This window comes from Mus musculus, chromosome X (assembly GCF_000001635.26).
Source record: "Mus musculus strain C57BL/6J chromosome X, GRCm38.p6 C57BL/6J".
Classification (NCBI taxonomy): domain Eukaryota; kingdom Metazoa; phylum Chordata; class Mammalia; order Rodentia; family Muridae; genus Mus; species Mus musculus.
The window spans coordinates 22,896,648-22,903,046 of record NC_000086.7 but is presented as its reverse complement, the minus strand read 5'-3'; the positions used below and the strand labels follow the sequence as shown (position 1 = coordinate 22,903,046).

The window sequence follows — 6,399 nt, the reverse complement described above, 5'->3', positions numbered from 1 at the left end:
CCACAGAAACAGCAGAGAGTTTGCAAACTTATGGAAATGGAACAACTCCCTACTGAATGAAAAGTTGGTCAAGATAATAATAAGGAAAGAAGTTGAAGACTTCCTAGAATTCAAAGAAAATGAATGCACAGCATACCCAAACTTAATGGACACAATAAAACAGTGTAAGAGGAAAGTTCATAACACTAAATCATATTTTCAATTTAGACACACACAGAGACATACACACAAGAGAGAGAGATGGAGATACACAGAGACACAGAGTGGCAGAGACATAGACAGAGAAATAAGGTGCCTGTAGTTTCTTACCACGCGACTTCTTTTACCTCCAAAACCAGACACAAATTTCCCCTTTTAACTCCACCCACACCGTTCTCTTCCATTTCTGCCACCAGCTTGACAAAACTCTGCTTTCAAAGAATACTTGTGATTTGTAGCCCACAAATAATTTTCTTTGTCATATAGCATGAACATGGGACTAAGGAGTGATAATGGGAAAAAGATGTTGTCCTTAATATCTGTTATTTCTCATAGTACTTAACTCCCCATTTTTATCACACTGGGTCCTACACTTCATCTCTTCAACCAAGTTTTGCCATTGTCTTTTCATTTCTTAATAACATTGCTATTCAGTTGACTTATCCTAGTGATTTAATTTTTCTTCCTAACCATAGGCCACTGAGTAAAGTAGGAACTTATTCTAGTGCATGAATGGTGACTTCTAGTAAATCACTTTGTTTTGAATATTGTAATAGTTCTGTAAGACCAAAACTAATGGGATCTAATGCCTCCATCCCTCCCACTGATATTAGAGGGACTTTTCTGAAATGCAACTCTGATCCTGTTGTTGTCTGTGTTTAGTAGTGCAAGATAGTTTCCCACAGTTTTCAAGACAGATTTTTCCATGCTTTATATTAATGGAACAATTGATTTTTCACCATTTCTCAAGCCTTACTCCTATAGGAAGCCTTCCTCAAACTACACTAAATCAGTAAATGTCTTGTTCAGTGGTTATGCCACACTCTTCTATGCTATCATATCTTATGAATGCAGAACTCATTTGCTTTACAGTAGCCCACCACACCTCCTGCCCTTTTATCTTCTACTTATACTCCAAGGGATATTACAAATATCACCTTGTGAACATGTCTCTGTCCCATTCATGTATCACACAAACTTACTCATTCTTTAACAGAAAATTCCTTACCACTCATCCCATCACACTATATTTATGACTGTGTGCCTTTGGAGCCAGAAGACTAAAATTTATTCATTCTCCTCTCTTTTTTTATCTCTTACAAGATAGGTAAGCACACAATAAGCACACAGTATAGTTGTATTTACTCTAGATAATAAGATACTTTTTGGAAGAATTAATCTGTTGAATTAAATCTTCAAGGCAGACTTCCATTAATGATTAAAATTCTTCCTTCCTTCCTTCCTTCCTTCCTTCCTTCCTTCCTTCCTTCCTTTCTTCCTCTCTCTCTCTCTTTCTTTCTTTCTTTCTTTCTTTCTTTCTTTCTTTTTATATACTTTTATTAGATGTTTTCTTCATTTACATTTCAAATGCTATCCTGAAAGTCCCCTATACCATCCTCCCACCCTGCTCCCCAACCCACCCACTCCTGCTTCCTGGCCCTGGCATTCCCCTGTACTGGGGCATATGATCTTCACAAGACCAAGGGCCTCTCCTCCCATTGATGGCCACCTAGGCCATTCTCTGCTACATATGCAACTAGAAACACAGTTCTATGGGATACTGGTTAGTTCATATTGTTGTTCCACCTATAGGGTTGCAGACACCTTTAGCTCCTTGGGTATTTTCTCTAGATCCTTCTTTGGGGCCCTGTGTTACATCCAATAGGTGTCTATGAGCATCCTCTTCTGTATTTATCAGGCACTAGCATAGGCTCACAAGAGATAGCTATATCAGGGTCCTGTCAGCAAAATCTTGCTAGCACATGCAATAGTGTATGAGTTTGGTGGTTGTATATGGGATGGATCCCCTGGTGAGGCAGTCTCTGGATGATCCTTCCTTCCATCTCAGTGCCAAACTTTGTCTTTGTAACTCCTTCCATGGGTATTTTGTTCCCCATTCTAGGAAGGAACGAAGTATCCACCCTTTGGTCTTCCTTCTTCTTGAGTTTCATGTGTTTTGCAAATTATATCTTGGGTAGTCTAAGTTTCTGGGTTAATATCCACATATCATTGAGTGCATATCATGTATGTTCTTTTGTGATTGGGTTACCTTACTCAGGATGATATCCCCCAGATCCATCTATTTGCCTAAGAATTTCATAAATTCATTGTTTTTAATTGCTGAGTAGTACTCCACTATATAAGTGTACCACATTTTTTTAATCCATTCCTCTGTTGAGGGACATCTGAATTCTTTCCAGCTTCTGGATATTATAAGTAAGGCTGCTATGAACATAGTGGAGCATGTGTCCTTATTACAAGTTGGAACATCTTCTGGGTATATGCCCAGGAGAGATATTGCTGGGTCTTCTGGTAATACTATGTCCAATTTTCTGAGGAACTGCCAGACTGTTCTCCAGAGTGGTTGTACCAGCTTGCAATCCCACCAACAAAGAACTTGAGAAGCTGGACTCTAGAAAATCAAATAACCCTATTAAAAATGGGGTACAAAGCTATACAAAGAATTCTCAACTGAGGAATACCAAATGGCTGAGAAGCACCTGAAAAAAAAATGTTCAACATCCTTAATCATCAGGGAAATGCAATTCAAAACAACCCTGAGATTTCACCTCACACCAGTCAGAATGGCTAAGATGATTAAAATTCTTAACCATTCAGAATTAGAAGTTTTCCAGGGTATTTTCCATCTTGTTTATCTTTACTTAGAATATCCCATATGCTTATGAAATATATATGACCTATATCATATTCTTTGGTATTTAGTAATAATTAAACTTTCAATCAGATAATCATTCCCGTTTATGGTAAATAAAGTTGTATACAGTTGCACAGAGATTGACTACTTTCCCTAGAAACGGTTATAGAATTTTTTATTATGCTTGGCTTTGTTGTTTCTGCCTTGTATGTAATCTAGTTGTTTCAGCAGTTAAATTTTTCTATTTTTTCCTCATGCCAAGTTTGTATATGTATTTGTGCCGTATTGGAAGATGATATAGAGAGGAGCTGATTTTAATTGCCTCTGTGTGCTAGCGATGCAAGGCTGTTCCTTCAAGTGTAGAGTATCACACTGAAAGAAAAGAAAGGCTGTATATGGGAAGTTTTGAAGAGTTTAACCACCACTAATTGAGAGTATTAAGTCCAGTTATTTGAGATCCTGTATTTTTCCTAGTGCAAATTGATATAAATGATCAGATCACCCTCATCAATAGGCCTGTAGCTTGTTTATTTTCCTTATACTAGATGTCCTTATACAGGATGTTTATGTAGTGTGAATACAAGTATTATGTAGTCCTCTTTTAAGAAATGGATAGCTGCTACTCCTGTTACACTTTAAGGAGCTTTGTTAAAATATCTTTTTGTTACAGAATACAGTTTTATTACGTGCAAATTAAATTAAACCTTGTGTATTGGGTTCTATAACTAACTCAATTATTCCCATTTAGGAATGAATGATGGGCTTTTTTCTTGCTCTGTTAAATACCAAAGACTTTCTTAATTTAGAAGGCTTTCCTTCCCGAGGATTAATTCTTTCTTTGTATATATGTACACGAAGCTTCCATGTTTAAATGCTCAGGAGTCTCTGGTGAACACAGATGAACTTATGGCTTCTAGCAGTTTATATTTATTAAATTCCTCATGTGCTGAGGTTTCTGGAGTGATCAGTCCATAGGTAAGAAGTGTTCTGTTGACATTACACAGGAGGAAGAGGAAGAAGTATTCACAGCCTTAAGAACAACATGGTTTTGAAAGTCAAGGACTACCCACTACTAATGAGGACTAAGAATGGGGATCAGAAAACATAGATAAGGACTCAGAAAGAGTCCAAGTTGTTATTGAGCCTTAAAATTTTTCCTAAAGAAAAAGAAAGACATGAAATTAGAAAGTAGAATCCCTGACCATTGTGATTCATTTTATAGAAACTCGAGTAACTGACTTGCAAGAACACTTTATTAGATCCACTCTGCCACTTGATACATGAAATAACTGAGGCCCAGATCCTGGCAGCAGCTTGCTTCAGACTTGCAGGTTATGTGTAGCAGAGTCAGCACTATTCTGACATCTTCTGGGTGAGTGTGGGCTTTATCTTATGCTACTGCTATTCTCTGTTACTTTTTTCCTTGCATATTTAAGCAATAACCCAACTATTATAATGAAATAAGAATTTTCTTTAAAAATTATTGATATTTCTCCATTCTTCATGGGTGCATCGAATCTATAGCAGCTGAGGGGATTAGCTAGTAACATGTTGGTTCTTATGGAAGTCTTGCTACTTTTCAAAAGGAACGGTTTGGGAAATGCTTTTTCCATGCTCAGTAGAGTGTACAACCCTGGTATGTGAGAGAAACCTCTTTTGTACTGTATGAGAGCTCCTTTGTTGCTTTACACTGTCGACCTTTTGAATGGAAGGAAAGGGGAATGAGGCTATTATGCTCTTTTGCATTTACAATTCAGAATTATGTCCTTCACAGTGCTGAAAGAATTTTCACGATGGGATATTGGGAAGTGTTAAGCCTACTCAAGCAATTATTTATCAGTCTATTTAAAGCCTTTCCACGATGAAAAAAAAAGTGATGAAATAAAAAATGAAATAGTGTACAATGAGTTTGATGAAATCTTGTAAGTGCTTTGGGTTGCCAGGGCAACGTCTTCTTTTGTCTCTATTTAATGTGACTTCTTTCTCTGTGGCTTGACTTCTTGGGAGTAATATTTATTTTAAAGAGAAACAAAATTCCATGCTTAAGGCAAAACAACAAGCTCTCTACTCCAACTTACTTTTCTGGAATAAAATTCAGATTAAGAACTATTTGCTTCCTTGGAGGGATAGCCTGAGGCAAAGCCGTAAAGGAGTCAGACTTCAGCTTTTGAAGTCTTTCTTTAGCATCTTTGGTGTTTTGCCCTCCTCTTGCAGTGTCTTGAGACTGCTTTTCAGAAGACTTTTAGAATATCTTCCCAAGGTCCCCTTGAATGAGGAACCTCAATACCATCCCCCCAATCCCATTGTCATGGCCTCGTCTTTTCAGATATTATTCTCTGTTTTAAGAAAGACCAGCTGGCTGAAACAGTTGGCTTTCATATGTGTCGATTCGTTCACATATTTGCCCCTTAGCTGAATCTTTACACGTAATTTTGTTTTGCCTTAGCAAAACTTTATTTCTGAGTTTCTCCACTATTGACATTTTAGGACATATAACTAACTGATTGTAGGCAATGTCTTAAACACTATAAAGTATCTAATAACATCTCTGTCTCTACCCAAGATGTATCAATGACAAGATCCAGTGTGATTCTCCCATATGTAATCACATACTGATAAAAGTCAGGTGAGGATCCTGTTATCTCTCATTTGAAAGCCATTGCTTTAGCCTAAAGCAGTGATTCTCAACCTGTGGGTAGTGACCATCAGAAAATACAGAGGCTTATAGTAAGATTCATAACAGTAGCAAAATTGGTTATGAGGTAGCAATGAAAATAATTTTATGGTTGGGGGTCACCAGAACACAAGGAACTGTGTTAAAAATTCACAGTGTTAGAGAAGGTTGAACATCAGTGTCCTCTTGACCACTTTAGGAAATGTAGAATGGGCAGTGGAAAGATTTGTATTTGCAGACATAATAATATATTTGCATGTTTTAATGGTATGTACAGTGGATCTTTCAGTGATTGTTGTAGTTGATTTTCTACCCTTTGGTACTGCAGAGAGTTTATACTTCAGTTACCTAGTTGTTCATTTTGAATATGTTATTGAATCATCATTTTAACTATAAAACTAAATGAACTCTGGCACATATATGCTTCTTTGTGACCATCTTTAAGCTCATGCTTAATAGCACTATTCTTATTTCATGTAATTTCCTTATGTTTTTCTTCTAGGAGGTAACCTGCCTTGTGTCACCATAGATGCTTTATCTTCTAGAATTTCTTACAACTAGAATCCTATAGAATATAATGACTTGTGCTTAGATTCTCTCATTCATCACACCGTTTCTGAGATTCATACTGATTTTTTTTCTTATTTCAGAATTTTTGTTGCTGAGTACTAGTTTATTGTATAACACTATCCATATATTGATATATGAGTTTCTTGTGGCTTTTTACTCTTGTGGATGTGGATGAATGTTCTAAAAACATTCATGTAGAAGTCTACATTGACATTATATATATATATATACAGGGATTTAGAATATGTCATTCATAGTGTCATTAAATGTTTTAGGTAATGAAAAACGATCTTCCATTCCT

General features: G+C 36.5%; 1 annotated feature.

Moving 5' to 3' along the window:
- Nucleotides 3,040–5,758: an enhancer, noted in NCBI's record as "VISTA enhancer mm1395". NCBI's record gives its function as "enhancer in: neural tube[10/11] | forebrain[10/11]" and the evidence as "EXISTENCE:transgenic organism evidence [ECO:0001131][PMID:17130149]".